This window comes from Schistocerca gregaria, unplaced genomic scaffold (genome assembly GCF_023897955.1).
Source record: "Schistocerca gregaria isolate iqSchGreg1 unplaced genomic scaffold, iqSchGreg1.2 ptg000418l, whole genome shotgun sequence".
Lineage (NCBI taxonomy): Eukaryota > Metazoa > Arthropoda > Insecta > Orthoptera > Acrididae > Schistocerca > Schistocerca gregaria.
In genome coordinates, this window is record NW_026061850.1 from 911,497 (window position 1) to 935,789 (window position 24,293).

The following is a 24,293-nucleotide window of genomic DNA, read 5'->3' on the forward strand; positions in this document are numbered from 1 at the left end:
GCAGACACTGCACATTTACAGTATTGAGTGCGAATGTGGGATGGAATATATCAGGTAGATACAATGATACATCAGAAACGTATGACTAGGACAGACAAACAAGTCTGCGGTAGCAAAACATAGCATTATCAAGGGACAATCAGGTAGATACAATGATACATCAGAAATGTATGACTAGGACAGACAAACAAGTCTGCGGTAGCAAAACATAGCATTATCAAGGGACACATCTTCGAAGAAGCTGTGCAGCATCAACAGTTTCTGGGGCTCGATCTTCAAAGAGGCAGTGGAGATATGTCTGCACAACAATTTAGTAAACAGCGGTAGCGGTTTTCAGCTCAGTGCAGCTTGGAATTCCACAATTGACATAATACATCAGGAACACTCTGATCTGAAGGCAGTGGCATCCGCAGACAGATTGGATAGCCACCTGGTCTAGATACTGGGCAGGGCCGCAGCCCCTGCCCCCACTAATACCCACACGGTACTCCCTGAAACGTTGTGACAAGATGACACCACCACTCAGCTGATAACCAGAGAATAATTCATCAGAGCTTGTTTATCAAACTCTGATAATCTGTTAGTTAGTAAGGTGAATCTGGTATGTCATTTCCACCACAAAACCCATTCAAGGGATAATAATCAACTTAGCCACACAACCACATCACCCAGCTGTAAAGTAAAAAAAATTGAACATTTCACAAATCAAATACATTTTTCCACTGTGGACTGGAAGAATGTAACTGATAAGAATGCAAAGCAAAAGAAGAACATACCAGAAGAAAGAAGATTTTTCCAATTATCTCCAGTAGTCAGTATGGTGGATGTGGTGGTTCCCTTCACCAAAACACAGTGGATGAGAAAATAAACATTGCACCCATGCAATGAAATCTCCCTGCTGTGAGGAAAGAACCATTTACTATGTTTTGTATTGCAAATAGATTGTTCTTGGTGAACATAGGGATATGACTATCAAAAATACAATACAAAGTAAGGACATACCTAAACAAAGCCGATTTATCAATTTTAAAAAATCTGTTAGTATGGTACATGTGCTGTCTCATTTCCACTGAAAACCTGTTGAAGTGAGAATAAACATTGTAGCCAAACAACAACATTACCCAGCTGTAAAGGATAAAAAATTTACAACATTTCAAAGAACAAATAAATTATTCTACTGTGAAATTGATGAATATAACTGATAAGAATGTAGGTAAATGAGAACATACAAGAAGAAAGAAGAATTTCCCAGTCTCTCCAGTAGTCAGTATGCTGGATGTGATAGTTCCCTTACACCAAACACCCAGTGGATGTGAAAATAAACATTGCCACCTGTTGTAACCTCTACAGGAATGCCACGGATTACCGCTAACCAAAATGTGGTGGTATCGACTGGAGCAGCTGTGAACAAACAAGAATGGAATGGAAGGACAGTCAAGATGACAGACAACCAAGCAAGGTACCAAGATCAACAACAAAGTATTAAGCAACAGGGTCATAAGAGATAACCTCACGAAATCAAACTATGCCCCCTCGTAAACGGGAAGCAAGCACACACAATGTGAACACGATGTCTGTAAGCGAGATGTCTACTGACTCAATGCAAGCACCAGGCTGCCTCACTGAGTGAGAGGCAGGGTATTTTGCTACTGTCCACTGGGCCACATGCTCCACAGTGGCGCCCCCACATTAGACTCAGGGTCAGTAGCACATGCAGCCACAGCATTCGGGGTGATTGCTCCAGAGACCTCTAGTGGTCATCAAGTTCCATGCGGTCTCCTGTGGATTTGAAACTCATGGAGCTTGGTACCAGATCCTTCTCCCCCCCTGCATTGGGGTGAAAATGCCCCTGTCTGTGCTGCGGTGTTCGGCAGATGGGAGAAGACCCAGGCTTGTCAACTGCCATTGTCGGGGAGGAAGGGACACCCGAGGTGTCCATGTCAGCCAAGCCAGAAGCCAGGGTGTTGCAAGGAGCTTCCGATCCAGCTCAGGATGGGAATGGTTGGTGGTAGGCTTGCGGGGATGTAGCAACCGAGGGCAGTGACAACGACTCAATGACCATGTCTGTACCTGAAGGAGGTAGTGTAGGAGGAGGTGGCAGCGGTAGTCCGACAGGGGTACATGGATGGAGCTGGTTATGATGGTGGGGCTAGAATCCTTTCGACACGTGCACTGACGTCACACACTGACCATGGGCCATGACGACCATGGCAGACGCACAGCCCACCTTGCTCCCTTACATGCGGGCCCACAAGGCCATGCTCGGGGTGTAACGCTGAGATGGCTAAGAGTGGGGTGGGAAGTTGACAGCTTCAGCAAATGGAGCAGGGTCTGCAACTGTCGCCCAAGGAGGAGCTCTGTCAGACTATGTCCGTCAGTTGGTGTGTTGGGATATGTGCTCAAGAACAGGGTGAGGGCTGATGTGGTTAGAGATGTTTCCACTACCTTTGTCAACTGTTGTTTAAATGTGCTGTTCTGAGCCATTGGTATTCCGATGTGTGAGGGCTGCCCCAGTGCCGTAGGCCGACGCATCCACCACCACAACCAAGGTGCGATCTAGAGATGAGGGAGTAACTCAAGGGGCACACTTCAGCATCGCCTTTAAATGAAGAAAAGCCTGGTCACAGGCAGGAGCCCTATCAAAAGGTACCCCTTTGTGATGCAAGTGATTGAAGGGTTGAGCAACAGAGGCAGCTTGGGGCAAGAACTTTAAGTAATAAGTAACCTTGCCCAAAAACACCTGGAGTTCAGATAAGTCCTTGAGATGAGGAAGGGCCTCAATGGCCATGACATTTCAATCTGAAGGGTGAATGCCATCTTTGCTAAGCCAGTGGCCTAAGTATTCCACTTCTAGTTGAAAAAAAAACAACACTCGTCCAGGTGACAGCGTATACCCACTGATTGCAGAGCGTGAAACAAGGTGCTGAGGTTGTGCAAATGTTCCTGGCAGGAACGCCCGGTGACTGATATGTCATCTAGATAATTAATGTAGGCTGGGATAGGCTGTGGCATAAGCTGCTCCAGGAACCATTTTCAAATTAGCTGGCACTGAAGAGACACCAAATGGATGGCGCTTGTACTTGTATAAGCCAAAAGGTGTGTTGATAACCAAGATGTTCAAGGAATTGGAATCCAAAGGTAACTGGTGGTATGCCTCAGCCAGGTTGATCTTAGAAAAGTACTCGTCCCCACAAGCTTGGCGGGAAGGTCTTCCTGTCAGGAAATGGGGTAAGTGTCTACTAAGGACTGAGCACTGACAGTAGCACTGAAGTCCCAAAACAGCTTAAGGGACCCATTGGGTTTCCATATAACCACCAATGGTGTCACCCAAGCACTGTATGTCACAGACTTGAGGACGCCAGCAGCCTGGAGCCGATGAAGTTCCTGCATGACTGCTAGCTGTGAGGCCACCAGAATGGGTCTGGCCTGGAAAAAGCAAGGCTGCACATCTGGCTGAAGTGTGATGTGTGCCTCAAAATGTGAAGCACACCCGAGATATGTCACAAACAATGATGCAAAACCCGAGCACAGATCGTCCAGGTTCTGAAAAGGAACAGCCATGGAAATGACCATAACTTCATCGGAAATTGAAAAGCCAAACAGTTGAAATGCATCTAGTCCAAAAATATTTGAAGCCGACGGATGGTCGATGACAAATAGGGTAAAGAGGCAGGGAACATGTTCGTAGGTGGACTGTTCACAAAGGGGAATGGAACTGTCGCCACAGGCAACCAAACATCAAGAGGGCGGCAACAATGCAGGAGAGTCCAGGCGACTATACAATGCAATATTTATCCGGGAGATGGTGGCCCCAGTGCCAACCAGAAAACTGACATCCTCAGTAAAAAGGCGGAGCGTGAGGAATAGCCTCCGTACTGATGGGTCCCCCAGTGGGACGACTGATTGCAGAGCATGTACTGTATCCTGAGGCCCATTAGGGGAAGGACAGGGGTGAGTCGAACGAGTATGAGAAACAGATCACATGTGGCCCTCCTTCTTACACAGCATGCACGTTTTCCAGCAATGGGGGCAATCAGCTCGAGCATGTGCGGTAAAGCACTGTGGGCAAGATGGAAGCTGGCCACACGACTAGCTCTGATACCATAGAGACATCAGACAAAGAGGAGTCCCAATGCCACTGGCCTCTGTTGGCTGGGCCACATCGACATTGCAAGGGTGGAACCCACAGAGATGCGTCGATCGCCGCCACTTGCAGCTGAGCCTTGAGACACTCATTAGCCACCTCAGCAATTTCAGATGAGTGGGCAATTCAGAGAATCTCTTCCAATGAGGGATTATTGAGTTTCAATGCCTCAGTGTGGACCTCAGTATCGGGAGCCAGCTGAACCACCACATCCTGGACCAGGAAGTCCACATACGAAGCGTTACATTGCTGATTGGTGCATTTAAAATCACATTGATGGCTGAGATCCTGCAAGTCCATGGCCCAGGAACGATATGATTGTCCAGGCTGTTTATGGCACTGGTGGAACTCCTGCTGAGGGGCGACCACATAGTAGCACTAGGAATAATAGTTTGACAGCAAAAGGCATATCTCCTGGAAGAGCTACAGGATCAGACAAGGGTGCCAACTTGCAGAGAAGAAAGAATGTGTCTGGGGTGGCCCAAGACAAAAACAATGGCCACTGCAGTAGGTCATCCGTGATTTGAAAAGCCGTGAAATGTTGTTTCACACTATGTAAGTATGTTTTACAGTCTTCTTTAGCGTCATCAAAAGTTGGGAATGACAGCGGATGTGGGGAAAGCATCGGACACCCGAGGACTTGAAGCTGTTGTGGTAATGCGTCCCGGGCATCAACTGTACCCATTAGCAACCACATCGACTTTTGTAATTTGTCTAACTGGAGGCTGCTGCTGCTGCACGAGCTGCTGTTGTTGTTATTGCAACAGACAGACCAACTTAGCCTCCATGCGAACAACTATCACCGTTTACCTTGTCACCAAAATGTTGTAACGACGGCAGGAACGGTCGGGGGATTGCCACTAACGAAAATGCGGCGGGACCGAATGGTAGCGGCCGGCGAACAAACAAGTCAGACGAATGGGAATGGAAGGACAAGCACAATGACAGACAACCAAGAAGACACCAAGATCAACAAGAAAGTATTAAACAATGGGGTCCCAAGAGAGAACCTCAAGAAATTAAAACAACATCCCCTCATAAACAGGAAGGAAGCACACGCAATGTAAACATGATGTCTGTAAGCGAGATATCAACCAACTCAATGCGAACACCAGACTGCCTCACCATTTTTTTTTCTTTATTGTTATTTTAACACTTCATACAAAAGGTGGGCTGGCAGCGGCAATATTACGCCGCTCTTCGGTCACAGATAGTACAAATAGAAACAAGAAAGATACAGAAAAACAAAATATAATGGTGGACAAAAAACAGTAGACACATGAGTAAAAAACATGGAGCCATTTACAGGTGTAGCAAAATAAAAAACGTTTAGCACTTGTACACAAACACTGATGACTGAAATGACACACGTGAACGATGGAGCATGGGCGGTGAAAACACTGAGGAACTAACACGACGGTACACACAAAGAACTGATGGTAATGATCTCCAGTGCGCGAATGTTCACTTGACGTGTACGGGTCCGGGGACCTGCCAAAAGGGGAAAAGGTGGGGGAGGAAGGGGAGGGGAGGGTGTAGATGCCAGTGGCAGAGGATATGGAAGGTGGAGGAAAGAAGGTACGGGGGGGGGGCGGTAGGGGAAGCCCAGGGGGAGGAGGGGGGAAGGAAGGGAGGAGGAAGAGAAGGCAGAGAGGGTGCCCTAAGGAAAAAACACAGGATGTGGAAGGGGAGGATCAAAATTGGTAGGAGGGGGAGATGGAGGGGAGAAGGACATCATCAGGGAGGGGAAGTTGGTGGAAGCCACTATGGGTGAGGGTATGGAGAATGGAGAGATGGAGAGCAGGTGGAAGGTGGGAATACAGGCGCGGCAGCGGACGGGGGTGGGAGACAAGCGAGTGAGGGGGATCAAGTTTACGGGAGTTGTAAAGGATCTGCATCCGTAGCTAGCCGAGTGAGAGGCAGGTGCATAAATAGACGACAGCATATGTCGCCAATGGCCGCTGGGACCACGTGCTTCACAGTGGCGTCCTCACGTTAGACTCGAGGCCAGGAGCTCACGCAGCCACAGCTTATGGCGCGACTGCTACAGAGACCTCTAGTGGTCATCGAGTTCCATGCCGTCTGATGCGGATTCGAAAACCACAGCACTCGTTACCAGACACCCATACAATGGAATCTCTCTACTATGAGGAAAGTAAGATTTACATTTTGTAAAGCAAATAGATCGTTCCTAGTGTCCTTAGGAATATGACTTTTAAAAATATAAAGCAAACTTAGGAGATACCTAAACAAAGCAGATTTATCTAGTTCAGAAAATCTATTATTGAGTGTGGTGCGTGTGGTGTCTTATTTCCAGCAAAAACACACTGAAGGGAGAATAAACATTCTACACCTACATCTACATGGTTACTCTGCATTTCACACTTAAGTGCCTGACAGAGGGTTCATTGAACCATTTTCATACTACTTCCCTACCTTTCCACTCTCGAATGGCGCATGGGAAAAAGGAACACCTAAATCTTTCCGTTCGAGCGCTAATTTCTCTTATTTTATTATGATGATCATTTCTCTCTAGACAAGTGGGTGTCAACAAAATATTTTCGCATTCGGAAGAGAAAGTTGGTGATTGAAATTTCGTAAATAGACTCGCCGCAATGAAAACTGCCTTTGTTTCAGTGACTGCTACCCCAACTCGCGTATCATATCAGTGACACTCTCACCCCTATTGCGCGGTAACACGAAACGCGCTGCCCTTCTTTGCACTTTTTCGATGTTCACCTGATGATGGCGACATGTTTGATCGCCGAAATATTGTGCCCGTTGAACACTATAGACCGGCAGTACACCCGTGGATAGTTTGATTGGTGATTCATAATGTTCGAGTACCGTACATGCTCCAAAATCCTACTGCAAATTGAGGTCAGTGATATGGGTCTGTAATTCAATGGGTTACTCCTATTTCATTTTTTGAATATCGCTGTGATCTGTGCTACTTTCCAGTCTTTAGGAACAGACCTTTCATCAAGTGAGCAGTTGTATAGGATTGCTAGGAAAGGCGCTCTTGTGTCTGCATACGCTGAAAGGAACCTGAATGGTTATCATCTGGGCCAAGAAGACTTGCCTTTCTTAAGCAATCTGAGTTCTTTCGCAACACCTAAGACATCTACTTTTATGTCACTCATGCTAACAGCTGTTCTGGTTCCGAATTGTGGAATATTTCCTTCGTCTTCTTACGTGAAGGGATTATGGAAAACTGTGTTTAGTAACTCCGCTTTAGTAGCACCATCTTTGCGACTGGTGTACTTTACATACATCCAGAATCTCTTCGGGTTTTCTACCATATTTTGAGACAATGTTTCATTGTGGAAACTATTAAAAGCATCTCGCATTGACGTCCACACTAAATTTCAAGGTTCCGTGAAACTTAGCCAGTCATGAGGATTTTTCGTGCTTCTGAATTTGGCATGCTTTTTTCGTTGCTTCTGCAACAGTGTTCTGACGCGTTTTGTGTACCATGGTGGATCACTCCCGTCTCTTATTAACTTATGCGGTATGAATCTATCTCTTGCTGTCGATTCTGTACCTTTGAATTTGGGTCATATCTGGTCTATACTTACATAATTAGCTTGGAAAGAATGGAGACTTTCTCATGTGGGCTCATGAAGTAATTGTTCAAAGTAATTCTCAGAGAAAGCATTTAGTACAATTTCGGAAGATGTTTTCTGTCTGCCACTGGCTTTGAACATGTATTTTCGCCAACCAATTATAACTGTATGAGTGGGGTACTTACTTGTAATGTGATTCAAGTTTTCCTAGATCCATTCAGCTATTATATCGTCTGACTCGGGGGCGTCGTTAGAAGAAGCCAATTATTTATTTTGGCATGGCTGTTGAGTATAACCTTTACACATAGTAATTTGCAGGAACTACTTATTTCAGCTTCATTACAAGATAAACTACTACAAACAGGCACAAACAGACCACCACCTACTTTATTTAATCTATCCTTTCTGAGCACACTTTGCGCCTCTGTAAAAATTTTGGCAGAATTTATCTCCGGCTTTAGCCAGCTTTCTGTTCCTATAACGATTTCAGCTTCAGTGCTTTCTATCAGCACTTGAAACGCTGGTACTTTTCCTACACAGCTACGACAATTTAAAGCTACAATACCGACTGTTGCTTGGTCAATTCTTGTCGTTCCTTTGCCCTGTACCCTTTGAGTCTGGAGCCCTTTTTGATCTTTCCCGAGACGGTCTAACTTAAAAAAACCGCCCTGTCCCTGCCACACAGCCCGTGCTACACGTGTAGCCGCCTCCTGTGTGTAGTGGCCACCTGACCTATTTAGCGGAACCCGAAACCCCACTACCCTATGGCGCAAGTCGAGGATTCTACAGCCTACATGGTCGCAGAACCGTCTGAGCCTCTGATTCAGACCCTCCACTCGGCTCTGTACCAAAGGTCCACAAGTGGTCCTGACGACGATGCTGCAGATGATGGTGAGCTCTGCCTTCATCTCGCTATCAATACTGGCAGTCTTTACCAACTCAGATAGCCGCCGGAAACCAGAGAAAATCTCTTCCGATCCATAGCGACACACTTCATTAATGCCGACATGAGCCACCATCCACAGTTGGCTGCGCCCTGTACCCTTCATGGCATCCGGAAGGACCCTTTCCACATCTTGGATGACTCCCCGCAGTATGCACACAGAGTGCACATTGGCTCTCTTCCCGTCCTTAGCTGCCATATCCCTGAGGGGCTCCATCACTCGCCCCTTCCCCATGACAAGCAATCCGACCCTCTGCACTTGTCCGGACCTCTCAGGAAGACAGGCTACTGACTCAGCAGGTGTGGCCGCCCTTGCTGGCTCGGAAGTACTTTCAGCACTGGGCAGAACCTCAAACCTGTCACGGAGGCATAAGCGTACAGCCTTGCGACCAGCACCAACTTTCGCCTTCCGCCCAGGTATCCGTGACCCCGCCACGGTTCGCCAATCACCGTCAGGCAAGTGTCGACCTGCAGGGCGCAGTGGCATCAGAGATTCCAGGCAATGCTACAGGTTCCACAAGCGCCAAAGCGCTCGCCTTGGTTGTCCTAATGTCACCACGGCCCAAGGCAACAGCCTGGAACCTGTCGACCATGGCCAACACATCTTCCAGCTGTTTACAGACGGTGGACAATACCCCTGAATCCGTACGCAACAGGCGCAGTCCCTATCCATCATTAACATCTTTTTTCCTCTCTTTTATCTCACAAGCTGTTTAAAACAAACAGATGACTGGCGATTACGCGAATTTACACTACACAGGTACTAAAATGTGATGCTACAACTCTAAAATACTATAATACACACGAAAATTACGACTTAAACTATGTAAGCACACAAAAACACGCAAAGAAATTAAGAATTAAACTATAAAACAAATAAGTGAGCTAAGAGTATGACTTGCTGCTGGCTGCTGCTTATCCATTGGCGGCAGGGTAGCAACACAACCAGATAACCCTGCTGTAAAGGACAAAACATTTACATTTCACATATTAAATAAATTATTCCACTGTTAACTTGATGAATGTAACTATAAGAATATATAACAAAAGATGGACGTACCAAAAGAAAGTCCCTTTGCCCATACACTCCTGTAGTCAGTATGCTGGATGTGGTGGTTCCCTTCCAACAAAAACTGTCAATGCCAATAGCGAGTTCTTAGTGAACACAGGGATATAGCTATGAAAAATATAAAGCAAAGGAAGGACATACCTAAACTAACCAGATTTATCAAGATCCAAAAACCAGTTAGTTAGTGTGGTAAATGTGGTGTCTCATTTCCACCAAAAACCCGTTGAAGGGAGAATAAATATTACACCCACAAAACCGGGTGACCCTACTGTAAAGGACAAGAAATTTAGTACATTTCGCAAGTCAAATAAATTATTCCACAGTGAACTTGATTAATATAACTGATAAGAACGTAAGGCAAAAGAAGGATATACCAAAAGAAAGAAGATATTCCCAGTGTCTCCTGTAGTCAGTACGTTGGACGTGGTGGTTCCCTTCCACCAAAAACCCAGTCGATGAGAAAATAAACATTGCACCAATAAACATTGCACCAATAAAATGGGATCTCCCTGCTGTGTGGAAACAACGACTTCCTACATTTTGTAATCTAAATAGATTGTAGAATGAGATTTTCACTCTGCAGCGGAGTGTGCGCTGATATGAAACTTCCTGGCAGATTAAAACTGTGTGCCCGACGGAGACTCGAACTCTTTTCTTTCAGGGGTGCTAGTTCTGCCCAACAGTATGTGGACCACATCGACAGAGAGGTGGGTCCTCGTAGCGCAATAAATATCTGTGTGTCAGCCAAGTGTGGGCAATGCGAAGGCAGCAGAGGACCACAGAGACCCTGTGAGAAGCCCGCAGAGAAGACGACCACTCATTTGATCTCTCCATGATGGCGCGGATTTTATTGGGCGTAACTAAGCTGTGTCATTCAGCATCCCGAATCTTGAGAACTTTGTGGCATAACACTGATTAGAGGTCAGATTCGGGTACTCCAATCTCCAGAAGTGGTTTACGAGTGGCCTGTTTGGCCAGCCTGTCAACGAGCTCATTTCCCGGGATTCGAACGTGCCCTGGGGTCCATAGAATGACCACTGGACGACCAGATCATTTGAGGGCTTAAACTGACTCCTGGATACTTGCTATCAGAGGATGGCGTGGGTAGCACTGATCAATGGCCTGTAAACCATTCAGAGAATCACTGCGGACCAGGTAGGACACAATGGGCAAGAACGAATATGCTCAAGGGCGCGAGAGGTGGCCACCAGCTCGGCAGTGAAGACACTGCAGCCATCCAGTATGGAGTGCTGTTCGATATGCTCTGAGTGAGCATAGGCAAAGCCTACGCGACCATCAACCAGCGAGATGTCGGGATAAATGACTTGAGAATCGTGGGATTCGTCAAGGATCGATAAGAATTGACTGTGGAGTGCCTCAGGAGGATTGGAGTCCTTATAGAAATGCGATAGGTCCAGCCATAGTTTCGGCTGAAGCATACACCATTGAGGTGTATGTGATGGACCCACACCAGACGCTGTAAGGGAAAGGAATCGAGTTCAAACAATAGGAAATGGATACGTACAGCGATCGTTATCCCTGACTGAGGCCGCCATTCTGGGAGATGAATCACTGCATTCAGGAACAAAAGACAGCTATGGACGTGCGATGCATATTGGGCAAGCAGTTGGCGGCGCCTGATGTGCAATGGAGGGACTCCAGCCTCCACTAGTAGACTGGCCACTGGACTCGTTCGAAAAGCGCCCATCCCCAGATGGACCCTGCAGTGGTGCACAGGATCAAACAACTTCAATGCTGAAGGCACTGACGAACCATACACTTCACTCCCATCGTCAAGTCGTGACTGAACTAGGGCTTTCTAGAGGTGCAGTAATGTAGGGCGATCTGCTCCCCCTCCCCACCCCCCTTTCCAGTGGTGTTTCTCAGGCAGCGGATTGCGTTAAGATACCGTCAGCACTTTCGCTTAAGCTGGCGAATGTGGGGGAGCCATCTTAGCTGGGCGTCGAAAACCAGTGCTAAAAAGCGATACGTTTCGACTACCTGTAGTGGATGGCCATCAAGAAAAAGTGCAGGGTCAGGATGGACTGCCTGTCGCCGACAGAAGTGCAAAACGCAAGTCTTGTCGGCAGAGAAGTGAAACCCATGGGAGAGAGCCCAAGACTGTTCATTCTGAATGGCTCCCTGTAGTTGGCTTTCAGCAACACCGATGGTTGAGAAACTGAAGCAAAGGCAGAAATCGTCAGCATATATGGAGGGCGACACTGACGGTCCTAAAGCTGCTGCTAGGCCATTTATAGCGATTGAAAACAGGGGAACGCTCAACAGATAGCCATGTGGGACCCCCTTCTCTTGGATATGGGAGGAACTAAAGGAGCCTCCGACTTGAACACGGAAGGTAAAAAGGGAGAGAAAGTTCCATATAAAAATCGGCAGTGTGGCAAGGATGTGGTGGCGCCAGGTCGTGTCGTAGGCCCCCTGCAAATCAAAAATGACGACTACCAGATGTTGACAACTGGAAAAAGATGTTTGGATGGCAGACTCAAGGCACACCAAATTATGTGTCGTTGAGCGGCGTCGGCGGGTACGACCCTGGGATGGAGCCAGATGCCCCCGAGACTCCAGGAGCCAACACAACCTCCGGCTTACCATTCATTCGAATAATTTGCAGAGAACGTTGATGAGGCTAATGAGATGGTAGCTGTCCAATGCTGCATGGTTCTTCCCAGTTTTCAAGACTGGGAAGATGATGCTGTTTTCTCACTGGGACGGGAACACTTCCTCACCCCAGGTGCAATTCAAGATAGACATAATCTGACACAGTGAGGCCAGAGACAGATGTTTGAGAAATTGGGAGTGAATTCGGTTAGCTGTGTCAGGACAATGGGCAAGGGCACTGAGGAATTCCCACTCAGTAAAAGTAGCATATTATGGCTCAGGGCGGGGCGATGTAAAAGACAAATGTTGTCGTTCTGCCATCTCTTTCAAGGAACAAAAAGCTGGGTGATAATTGGCAGGTGCACAACTTGGAGCAAAATGCTCAGAAAAATGCTCGGTGATTTCACATGAGTCGTTGCACACTGCCCCATTGACTGAAACCCCATGTACCCCCAGCGGGGTCAGGTAACCATAAATGTGGCGAATCTGAGTCCACACCCGGGAGGCAGGGGTACGAGAACCAATGGAGGAAACATATCGTTCCCAGCACTCTTGCTTCCGTCATTGTATCAGGTGGCAGGCATGGGCACAGAGCTGCTTAAAAAAAATGAGAGTCTCCAATGATGGATGCCGCTTGTGTAGTTGGAGGGCCCGCCTACGCACTTTGATGGCCTCAGCGATTTCCAGCGACCACCAAGGCACAGTTTTACGCCGAGGGCACCCAGAAGGAAGAGGAACCGTGCGTTCTGCAGCTGATACGATCTACGCAGTGACCTGCTCGACCACCACATTAATAGCGCCATGAGTGGGAGTGTCAACAGTGACAGCAGATTTGAAAGGCAGCCAATTGGCCCTATTAAGGGCCCATCGCAGAAGACGTCCAGAACTGTGACGCTGGGGTAGTGACAGGAAGATCGGAAAGTGGTCACGACCACACAAGTTGCTGTGAACCCTCCAATGGATGGATGGTGAAAATCCTAGGCTGCAAAGCGAGAGATCAATGGTCGTATTTGTGCCACGAACCACACTGAAGTGTGTGGGGTCTCCATTATTTAAGAGGCACAGGTCGAGCTGAGAGAGAAGATTCTCAACATCTCTAACCCGGCCAGTAATCACGGCCCCACCTTCCAAGGGTTTATAGGCATTGAAGTCCTCCAAAAGTAGGAATGGTGGAGGGAGTTGGGAAATCATAAGAGCCAATTCATTAAGAGGTACTTCACCATCTGGAGGAAGGTAGACATTGCAGACGGTAATATCCAAGATTGTCCTTATCCTCTAAAGCCTCTAAAGCCTCTAAAGCTGTGTGAAGAGGCACTGATTCAGAGTAAACAGAGATAAGGACACACAGACATATGCCACCTGACGCCCTGTTACAGTCAGTCTGATTTTTATAAAAACCCCGATAGCCACAAAGGGCATGGGTCTGCATTGCTGGGAACCAGGTTTCTTGGAGGGAAATACAGAGAGCAGGCGTTGAGCTCAAAATCTGTCTTAGTTCTGGTTGAAAAAAAAAACACTGAAATTCCACTGGAGGATGATGTCATGATTAGGCTGGAAAGACAGGAAGCGCTCAAGGAGGCAGGTCACTACTCAGGGTCACTTGCTGCCATCGATTGAGTACCTGTGAGAGTGACATCCATTGTGTCTGAGGGTCCAGCGAGATCTAGGTCCTCAGCAGACGCCAGAATCTCCACCTCTTCCTCAGATGCAGAGCTTGTAGGGAGCAGTGGAATGGGTGCCACCGCAAGGTCAGGATTCCTGTGTGCCTTCTTCTTGTCTCGTGCTGGTCCTTCGACGGATCCAGCTAGGAGGGCTTCACTGGGTCAGTCTCAGGGAATGGGGAGGACCGTGAAACTCTATGACCAGCCACCTGTGTGTGGTTGCTTCAGCCACTGGTGGGCATCCACTTTTCCACTGGTCAGAACTCAGGAAGGGAGTGACCCAAGGGACCCCTTCCTGGTGAGAGGAGCCAAAGAAGACGCACGCTTCTCTGAGTGAGAAGTGGGGACTGGTGTCCCCGATGATTGGGGGAGGGGGCGTTGCTCCTGAAGTATGTGGTGCAGGAGCAACAGGGAGGGAAATGTTCCCCACCATCAAGGGGGCAAGTGGAGTCGGACAGCTCTGAGAGCCAACTGTACACAATGAAATGGGAGATGGTAGAACCACTGTCGCAACAGCAGTGTAGGTTGATGTCATATGCACAGGATGGAGTCTCTCGTATTTCAGTTTAGCCTCAGTGTATCAGTGTAGGTCAGGCGATCCAGAGTCTTATATTCCACAATCCTCCATTCTTTCTGTAAAATCCGATAGTCCAGAGAGCAAGGGGAACGGTGTTCTCCGCTGTTAATACAGATGGGAGGCGGGACACAGGGGGTATTGGGAAGCAAAGGACGTCCACAATATCAACACGTGACGCTGGAAGTACACCAGGATGACATATGCCCAAACTTCCAGTGTGGTGTCACCGCCAGAAACCACACTTGCTAGGTGGTAGCCTTTAAATCGGCTGCGGTCCGGTAGTATACGTCGGACCCGCGTGTCGCCACTATCAGTGATTGCAGACCGAGCGCCGCCAATCGGTAGATCTAGACAGACTCCCTAGCACTCGCCCCAGTTGTACAGCCGACTTTGCTAGCGATGGTTCACTGACAAAATACGCTCTCATTTGCCGAGATGATAGTTAGCATAGCCTTCAGCTACGTTATTTGCTACGACCTAGCAAGGCGCCATTATCAGTTACGATTGATACTGTGAATCATATAATGTCAAGAGCGAAGTTCGTCATTAATGGATTAAAGTTAAGTATTCCACCAGGTACGTCCGTTTTTCTCAATTCTAATTCCCTTGTCATGTTCTAGACCTCACGCCAGCCTGCGTGAGCTAAAACACGTGCATTTCGGCCTCCTGTAGTAACGGTGTTGGCTCTCCTGCCAACCACAACATTGGCGACGAGAGTAAAATTGTTCTTACCGATATTGCCCTGATTTACTTGCGTAATGGCTTCGCCACAATCTCCAGATGTACTGTCCCAATTTCATCGCTTACAGAATCAGCAGACGCAGGCATTACTTGGTGCCTCTGGACAGCTCGTCCAGGGTCAACGTGCGATGCAAAACTATGCGGCAGCAGCCGCTTCACCGCTAACTCAGCTACAACACGCTGTTGCACCGACTTTTCGACCTTTTGATGCTGCACTGGAAAGCTGGACGGAGTGGTCACGCCAATTTGAATTCCATCTCGCCGCCTACAGAATTCAAGGTAACGAGCGGCAGCCTTTTTTGTTATCTTCCGTCGGGGTGACCATGTACCGTGTGATAGTCAAATTATTTCCCCGACGCAACGTAGCAACTCTGTCCTACGAAGAAATGTTGTCTGCATTAGGTGCATATGTCAAAGAATCAGTCAATGTAGTTGCAAAAAGGTATACCTTCTTTCGTACAAAACGCACGGCAGGTCAGACTAATCGTGAGTGGTTTGCAACCTCGCAAGGCCTTACTAGGGATTGTGCTTATGAGTGTCAATGTGGACTCCCTTATTCAGATACTATGGTGCGTGATGCAATTGCACAGAAGTTTCTGATGTTCGTATAAGGGAACAGATTTTGAAACTAGTAAATCCCTCCCTTCAACAAGTGATGGTCATATTGGATCGGCAGGACACACTTGTCTTTGCTCAGGAATCATCTGAAACTTCGCGAGCAGTGTGTCAGGTTAACCGGCCCGCCGGGCGAGCTGCACGGAGCAGTAAACAGCCCTCCGCGCCCGGCCGCGCTGCTGCCGCCAGGGTCTCAGCCACATGTGCCGCGCAGGCAGTGATCAAATCATGCCCGCGGTGTCCTACTAAACATTCGCGTGAGAATTGCCCGTCACGCCAAGCTATTTGCTTTTATTGTAATAAAAAAGGACATGTTCAGAGTGTTTGCCAGAAATAGCACAGATCGGAAGCTCAAAACCGTTCCAGGCCCTTTGCTTCGCGCCGGAATCGGAATCGAACCATGGATACTCAGGCTCGCGAAACTTCGCCCATGGAAATTCATGTAGTTCATTCCACTCCGCCCAGTGCCACTCTCTCTAACAGTGACTGTGTTCGTCCCAAAAATAGTGTGCGTCGTCATCGCCGGAATTCCCGTCAAGTCGCAAGTGATTATGTACCAGTGTCAGTTCACGTTGCACGAGACAGTCGCTCTTGTCGTCAGCAGGACAATAAACTTTTTGTAGACTTGGACATTAACGCAAAGTGATACCATTCCAGCTCAATACCGGAGCTGCAGTTTCACTGGTCAATCAAGACACTTACAAACTGCTGGGCACACCTCCTTTGCGTGCCGCAAATGTTAAGTTAACTAGCTATTCAGGGCAAGGTATCCCTGTGTTCGGACAGTGCAGCCTTCTTGCAACATACAAAGGACAAACAAAACTTGTGTCATTTTACATCCTTCGTTCTTCTTCTGCAGTGAACTTGTTTGGTTTCGATTTATTTCAGTTGTTTTACTTGTCTATAGTAAATCAGGTCCTATCAGTGAACCAGACTGTGCCTTCAGACAGTGTTTCTCGTCTATGTGAAGAATTTGCAGACATTTTTGCACCGGGCCTCAGTGGCGCTAAGAACTATAAAGCACATTTGGAACTGAAAGTAAACGCGAAACCGAAATTTTTCAGAGCGTGCAATGTTCCCCACGCATTGCGTGATGAGGTCGCAAAAACATTACACGATTTGGAATCGCCAGGTGTAATTGAACGTGTGCAGGCTTCTCTCTGGGCATCACCCTTAGTAATTTTGCCAAAACCTTCCAGAAAGTTGAGACTTTGTGTGGACTTCAAGGCAACGGTGAATCTGCAACTAGTGATTGCAACTTTTCCTTTACCCCGCCCGGAAGATCTTTTTGACAAACTGTGCCCGGGGAAATATTTTTCGAAGTTGGACCTCGCAGATGTGTACTTGCAAATACCGGTGGACAAGAATCCCAGCGCGTTTTGGTGGTTAACACGCATCTTGGTTTGTATCGATTTAAACGACTGCCATTCGGGTGTGCATCCGCCCCTGCATTGTTTCAGCAATATCTACAAACTGTTTGTGCGTCGGTCCCTACTGCAGCAAATTATCTGGACGATATTGTGAACCGGCCGTGGTGGTCTAGCGGTTCAGGCGCTCAGTCCGGAACCGCGCGACTGCTACGGTCGCAGGTTCGAATCCTGCCTCGGGCATGGATGTGTGTGATGTCCTTAGGTTAGTTAGTTTTAATTAGTTCTGTTCTAAGGGACTGATGATCACAGATGTTAAGTCCTATAGTGCTCAGAGCCATTTTTCGATATTGTGATCTCCGGAAAAACGGAAGAAGAACATTTGGCCAATCTCCGAACATTATTTCAGGTCTTGCGACAAAATGGTCTTCGCTTGCGGAAGGACAAATGTGTATTTTTTACTCGGGACTTGCCATACTTGGGACATGTACTCAATGCCCAAGGCATACATCCCTGTTCCACACACCTTCGTGCCATACAAGACTTGCCATCGCCGCAGAATTTGAAGCAGCTACAGAGTGTGCTGGGAAAAATTAATTATTATCACCGTTATATACCGCATGCCTCTTCTATTTCAGCTCCGCTTCATCGCTTACGCCGTAAGGGTGTTCCGTTCGTCTGGACGACGGAATGCGAATGCGCCTTTCGCTAGTTGAAATCGGCGTTGCTTTCCAATACTTGCCTTACGCCATTCGACAACCGGCAGCCCATTTTGTTGATGGTGGATGCATCGGATTTCGGGATCGGTGCTGTTCTTGCGCACAAAGATGGATCGCACGATCGCCCTATTGCATTTGCGTCCAAATTGCTCTCGTCTGCGCAAAGAAATTATTCACAGATCGAGAAAGAAGCATTGGCTATCGTATTTGGTGTTACAAAGTTTCATGATTTCTTGTATGGTCGTCACTTTACCATAATCACAGACCATAAACCTTTGACATCGCTTTTTCATCATCCGACCAATCCTGTACCTCCACGTACAGCGCAGAAATTCATTCGCTGGTCTATTTTCCTCTCGCAGTACCGCTACGATATCTTGCATCGGTCCACTGCTAAGCACGGAAACGCCGATGCGTTGTCCCGCTTGCCTGTTGCTGAGGATAGGGCATTCGATTCCTCCGAACTTGCTTGCATATTCATTGATGCGGAAACCGATGTCGTGGTCGAATCGTTTCAGATTGATTTTCGTCGTGTAGCTACAGCCACAGCTGCCGACCCTGTCCTTGCTACCGTTCTGCGTTTTGTTGCTACGCAATGTCCCTTGTCAAATTCAAGGATCGGGGACCCGTTCGTTCGCCGATTTTTTGCTCACAAGGAGAGACTTTTTGTACGACGTGGTGTTTTGCTGTTGCGTTCTGATAATGATCAGTCCAGGGTCGTGGTACCACGTTCGTTACAGTCCTCTGTCTTACAGCTTCTCCACCAAGGACATTGGGGTATAGTGAGAACGAAACAACTTGCTCGTCAGCGCTGTACATGGTTCGGAATCGATGCCGCGATTACGAATATGTGCTCTTCTTGCAGGGTGTGTGCCGAACAACAATCAGCACCACCGCGGGAGTTCTTTGCATGGCCAAAAGCCACATCCCCTTGGCAACGCTTACACATCGATTTTGCTGGTCCATTCTGGAATGCTCGATGGTTGGTTGTGGTAGATTTATTCAGTAATCTTCCTTTTGTTGTCCGGATGTCTTCCACGACGACATCTGCCACCATCCAAGTGTTGTCCGCTATCTTTTGCATTGAAGGTCTTACACAGACAATTGTTTCCGACAATGGCCCACAATTCATGTCCGCGGAATTTCAGTCATTCTGCAAGGCCAATGGTATTCAACATCTGACGTCCGCGCCGTTTTCGCCACAGTCAAACGGTGCAGCTGAACGATTGGTCAGAACTTTCAAGCCACAGATGTTGAAGTTGAAAGAGCCGCATTCTCGGGAAGACGCGTTATTGCTCTTTTTGTCCTCGTGTCGCTCTCAGCCCCGAGATGGTCGCTCGCCGGCTGAGTTGCTTCACGGTCGCCCTCATCAAACCTTGATGTCTTTGCTACATCCGCCGCATCAAGTTCCTGTGCAGCGACAGACACCTGCTTTTGCTCCAGGCGACGTTATCTACTATCGCCACTACCAAGGTTCACGGCGTTGGCTCGAAGGGCGCATTCTTCGCTGCCTCGAACGCGCTACGTATCTGGTTTTGGGGGCCTCTGGTGAGGTGCGTCGGCATCTCAATCAGCTGCGCCTCTGTCGTCGCACGGGATCTGTCGCTCACCGTCTGCTTTCAGCGACGGTGCCGCCCGGTCAGCGCCCCGGGGACCCCTCTACTGGCTCGCCTCAGCCCCAGGTGTTACCGACGCTGCCTTCCATTTTGCCCCATGGCGACGCGCCACCGACGCGGCCGCCAACGCGGCCGCCGCCGCCTGTTCTCCCGCCGACGACGCCCGCAGTGGTCGCGTCGCTGCAACCGCCGGGCGCCTCCCTGAGTCACGTGCCGCCGATCGCTTCCCGTGACCAGTTGTCCTCCGCCATGGAACTGTTGCCCGCTCCGGACCATATGTCGTCTTCGCCCGTCGGGTGCCCCGGCCCGATGGAGGTCGACCCTTCGGCCCCTCCTGTCTCTCTACGGGCGCATACACCGCATATTGGCGTACACCCTGGAGCAGGTTTTCAGGCGTTTCCTAGCTCCCCGCGCTCCGAATAGCAGGATGCGGGTGGCACAGCCTCGCCTGTTGTATCCCCACCTCGTCGCATACGTCAACATGGAATCCTCCCCACGGTGGGCGGAAGCCTTATGCCACAACCGTACGCCGATTTGCGGGGGAGGAATGTGGTGTCACTGCCAGACACCACACTTGCTAGATGGTAGCCTATAAATCGGCCGCGGTCCGGTAGTATACGTCGGACCCGCGTGTCGCCACTATCAGTGATTGCAGACCGAGCGCCGCCACTCGGCAGGTCTAGACAGACTTCCTAGCACTCGCCCCAGTTGTACAGCCGACTTTGCTACCGATGGTTCACTGACAAAATACGCTCTCATTTGCCGAGAGAATAGTTAGCATAGCCTTCAGCTACGTTATTTGCTACGACCTAGCAAGGCGCCATTATCAGTTACGATTGATACTGTGAATCATGTAATGTCAAGAGCGACGTTCGTCATTAATGGATTAAAGTTAATTATTCCACCAGGTACGTCCGTTTTTCTCAATTCTAATTCCCTTGTCATGTTCCAGACCTCACACCAGCCTGCGTGAGTTAAAACACGTGCATTTCGGCCTCCTGTAGTAACGGTGTTGGCTCTCCTGCCAACCACAACCTCCAGCATTTAAAACACCGCATCGGGGGAGAGATATACGCTTCACAACACAGCAGTAAACCATCACCTTGACCTTTTCGGGTAATGCATCATCCTCGAAGGCCAAGACGAAGACAGTGGTGACTTCCTGATTATCCCTCAGATCTCAATGGATGCGCCAGAGAAAGTGAACACCTTATTGTTCTAGCTTGGTGGGAGTTCATTGTCAGACTGCAAAAGAAGATCCTTGTGGAATATAATGCCCTAGACCATATTTAAACTCTTATGGGGCGCTATGGTAACTGAAACATCCCCCAACTTTACACAAGCAAGTAACCGTCATGACTGGACAAAGGATGCTGTTTCTTTCAAAACTGCCCCAGAGCACATTTTCGACAAGCCCTCACCTCCCCAAACTTGTCCTCTAAATGCTCCACAAAAAACTGAGGCTTTGTTGATATTAATGATTGCCCATCAACTTATGTACAGGTGAGGTACTGGGGTGAATAACCTTCGCTGCCATCTTTAGCCATTTGTTCCTCTCATGGAGTGGCCAGGGAAGGGAACGCTCTTGGGTCGTATTTTCTTCGGTTGAGGTTTGACCTAGATCGCTTAGAGACTGCTGCTGGAGACCCCCTACTGAGAGATGATATACCACGCTTCATTGCATGTCTTCCGCCCTGATGCAACCCACTCCAACCAAGGGCCCTCCCCATGGGCGCCACCCAGCCTCAGTAAGGGCCACCTGGCAGGATGGCCATTGCTGGGAGTTCCGATGCCCCAGGGAGATAGGCATCTACTACTTGGCATATGTGGGGAGTTAGCGGCTCAGGCATCAGCAGAGCAATCCCTGTGTTGCAGGGCCACTGTGCTGGATATTAGGTACCAGGAAGTCCATGATCGTCAGATCCGCACAAAGTGACACTGCACAGTGCATGGCGGAAACCAAACCCAGGAATGTATCCACGCCCAAGAGATGGAGAACGAGTGGGACTGCAATGCAACGATGAGTAAGCAGGCAAAATTTCTCAATGCACGAGGGACACAATCCACCATGTAAGGTGCCCTTCCGTAATTGGCTCGCTCTTTTGAAAAATGTTTGAATATGGAGGTAAAACCCGAGGGGGGACCATCACACAAAGGTCGAAATGTGTGAGACTCATTTTAGTCACCTCTTATGGCAGACAGGAATACCACAGGCATATTCTAACCCCTGGACCCACATGGGGGGAGGGGGGAGGAACCCAGTTGATGGGAAAGTAAATATTGCACGCATACAATGGAATCTCCCACCTGTGAGGAAAGAATGATTCACTACATTCTGTAAAGCAAATAGACCATTCTTAGAAACCATAAGAATGTAATCCAAAAGAAGGACACTGTGTGGAAAGGCAGTAGAACGTTGTGTGTCTCAGAAAATGGGGATCTTGGTTTCACTGCCCACATTGCAAAGATGAAATAAACCTCTATAAAAAAAAAGCAATCTCAAGGTGTGCTGCATACTAAGGAGATGCATGAGTGTTGAGATGGAACAGTCATTAGCAGGCAAACTCTGAGGAATCTGCCGCACCTCAGTTGTATAAGGCTTACTCAGGCACATGGGACTCTGTCTGAGAGGACGCTTATTTCCCTAGCTACTCGTGGGACCGAGATGGAACCCTCAAAATCTTCTTCCCTTCACTGGAAAGGGTGTACTGCCTGGGAGTTCTCACGCTCCTTCATCAAAAATAATGCAGGAGGCTAGTCATTGTGATAATCAACTTGTTATCAGTAACGGGCCTCAAGGAGTCATGAATTATAATGGCTTTGTAGTGATCAAGAGGAAAGTGGGGACGTTTTAAAAAATGTCTCCCTCGTATATACATAAAGGCTTAGAACGACTGGCTGGTTCCCTAAAGTCTGTTAAGCAGTTGCAAATTGGCTCCTTTCTTGTCGAGACTAACTGTGCAAAGCAGGTGGAACTTCTTATTAAGTCACAGAAATTGGGTGAGTACAACATTATTGTAGAGTTGCATAACTCCCAGAACTCCAGCAAAAGTGTGGCAACCTGCCGTTGTATTATGGACATTGACGTTGCTGAACTGAGACAAGAATGGACCCCACAGGGGATCATAGATGTGGAAAAAAAAGGACACACAAGACCAATGGACAGACTGAGAAGGACGCCACTTTTGTTGTGGCTTTCAATTCTCCAACACTACCTGAACACATTATGGCAGGTTCCCTCCGACTTAGGGCTCTGCCCTATGTACCTAACCCTATTTGATGCTTCAAATGCCAGCATTTTGGCCATGTGACTCTAAGTTGCGGAGGTGAAGCGAATTGTGGGAAGTGTGGAAAGGCAGGCAGTGAAGTTGAGACTGACTGTCCGTCTCCAGCAGTCTGCATTAGCTGCTCTGAAAGCCATCCAATCTGGAGCTGAGCCTGCCCTGTTTTTGCAGAGGATCGCAGAATTCAAGAAATCGAAGTGACCAAGCGGATCCCCTATGCAGAAGCCAAAAAGGAGTATCAGGATATGAAACGCGCCGTCTTTGCCACTTCTTATGCTTCCTTGGTGCAAGAACCTGTCATTAAGATTGACGCTTTGAGTCAGACGATGTCCAGTGAGCCATTCTTTACTACTAGCACCTGTACTTGCACCTGCATGTGCCAAAGCCGATTGAAAGACATAGCACACCAGCCAGCTTCGATGGAAGACGCCAATAATGCTTCTGCAGCTTACAGCCCAAAGGCACCCAAAAGCAGAGTGCCTCTCAACACCAACTTTCTTCAAAGACAGGTGGCTCTCACTGCCCTCATTCTGCCTCATCCTTGCTGGGAAAGGGAGCAGGAAAAGAAACTCAACATTCGTATCGAAAGCTGACCCAGGTACCATAAGACGTCATTCTGGCACGTCTGACTGATGATGAGGACATCCTGGATTTTTATGCCTCGTCACCAGACCCAGTCAGCCCCACCACTATGCCTTGCTCTACAAGCGCCTCACCACTTTGGTGCAAAGACAGGGCTAAATCGAGATCACATTAATGAAATGGCTATCATACTCCAATGGAATATCAATGGATACAGAACTCATCTGGAGGAATTGAGAGTCCTTGTACTGGAGAGAGCGTTTTGCCTTTGCCGTTTTGCCTTTGCCTACAAGGGACATACGTGTACTTGGAGGCTATCACCTTTACAGAAAAGATGATCTTACTGGTGATACGGCAAAAGGTGGGGTTTCAGTGTTCGTAAAGGACACTTTTCACTCCTCACTCCTTAAAAACAACACTACAAACAGTTGCTGTTCGGATAGTGGCCCACGTTGACTTCACAGTGTGCTCTTTGTACCTACCACTTCATGAGCCTCTTAAAAGTGTGGTTCACACTCATCCTTTTGACGAACTCCCCTGTCCCTTCCTCCTTTTGGTGGACTTCAATGCACACAGCGCACTATGGTGTTCTCACACCACTCACCCCAAGTGTCGGGTGCTTGCGGATCTACTGCACACAACAGATCTCATACTATTGAACATGGGTCAAGCTGCTAAAATGTCAGGTTTGTCTACCACCATAGATCTCTCCTTCAGCTCGCCTGCTATTGGGGACACTGCTCAGTGGCTAGTGGACGATGACCTTCATGGTAGTGACCATTTTCCTATATGG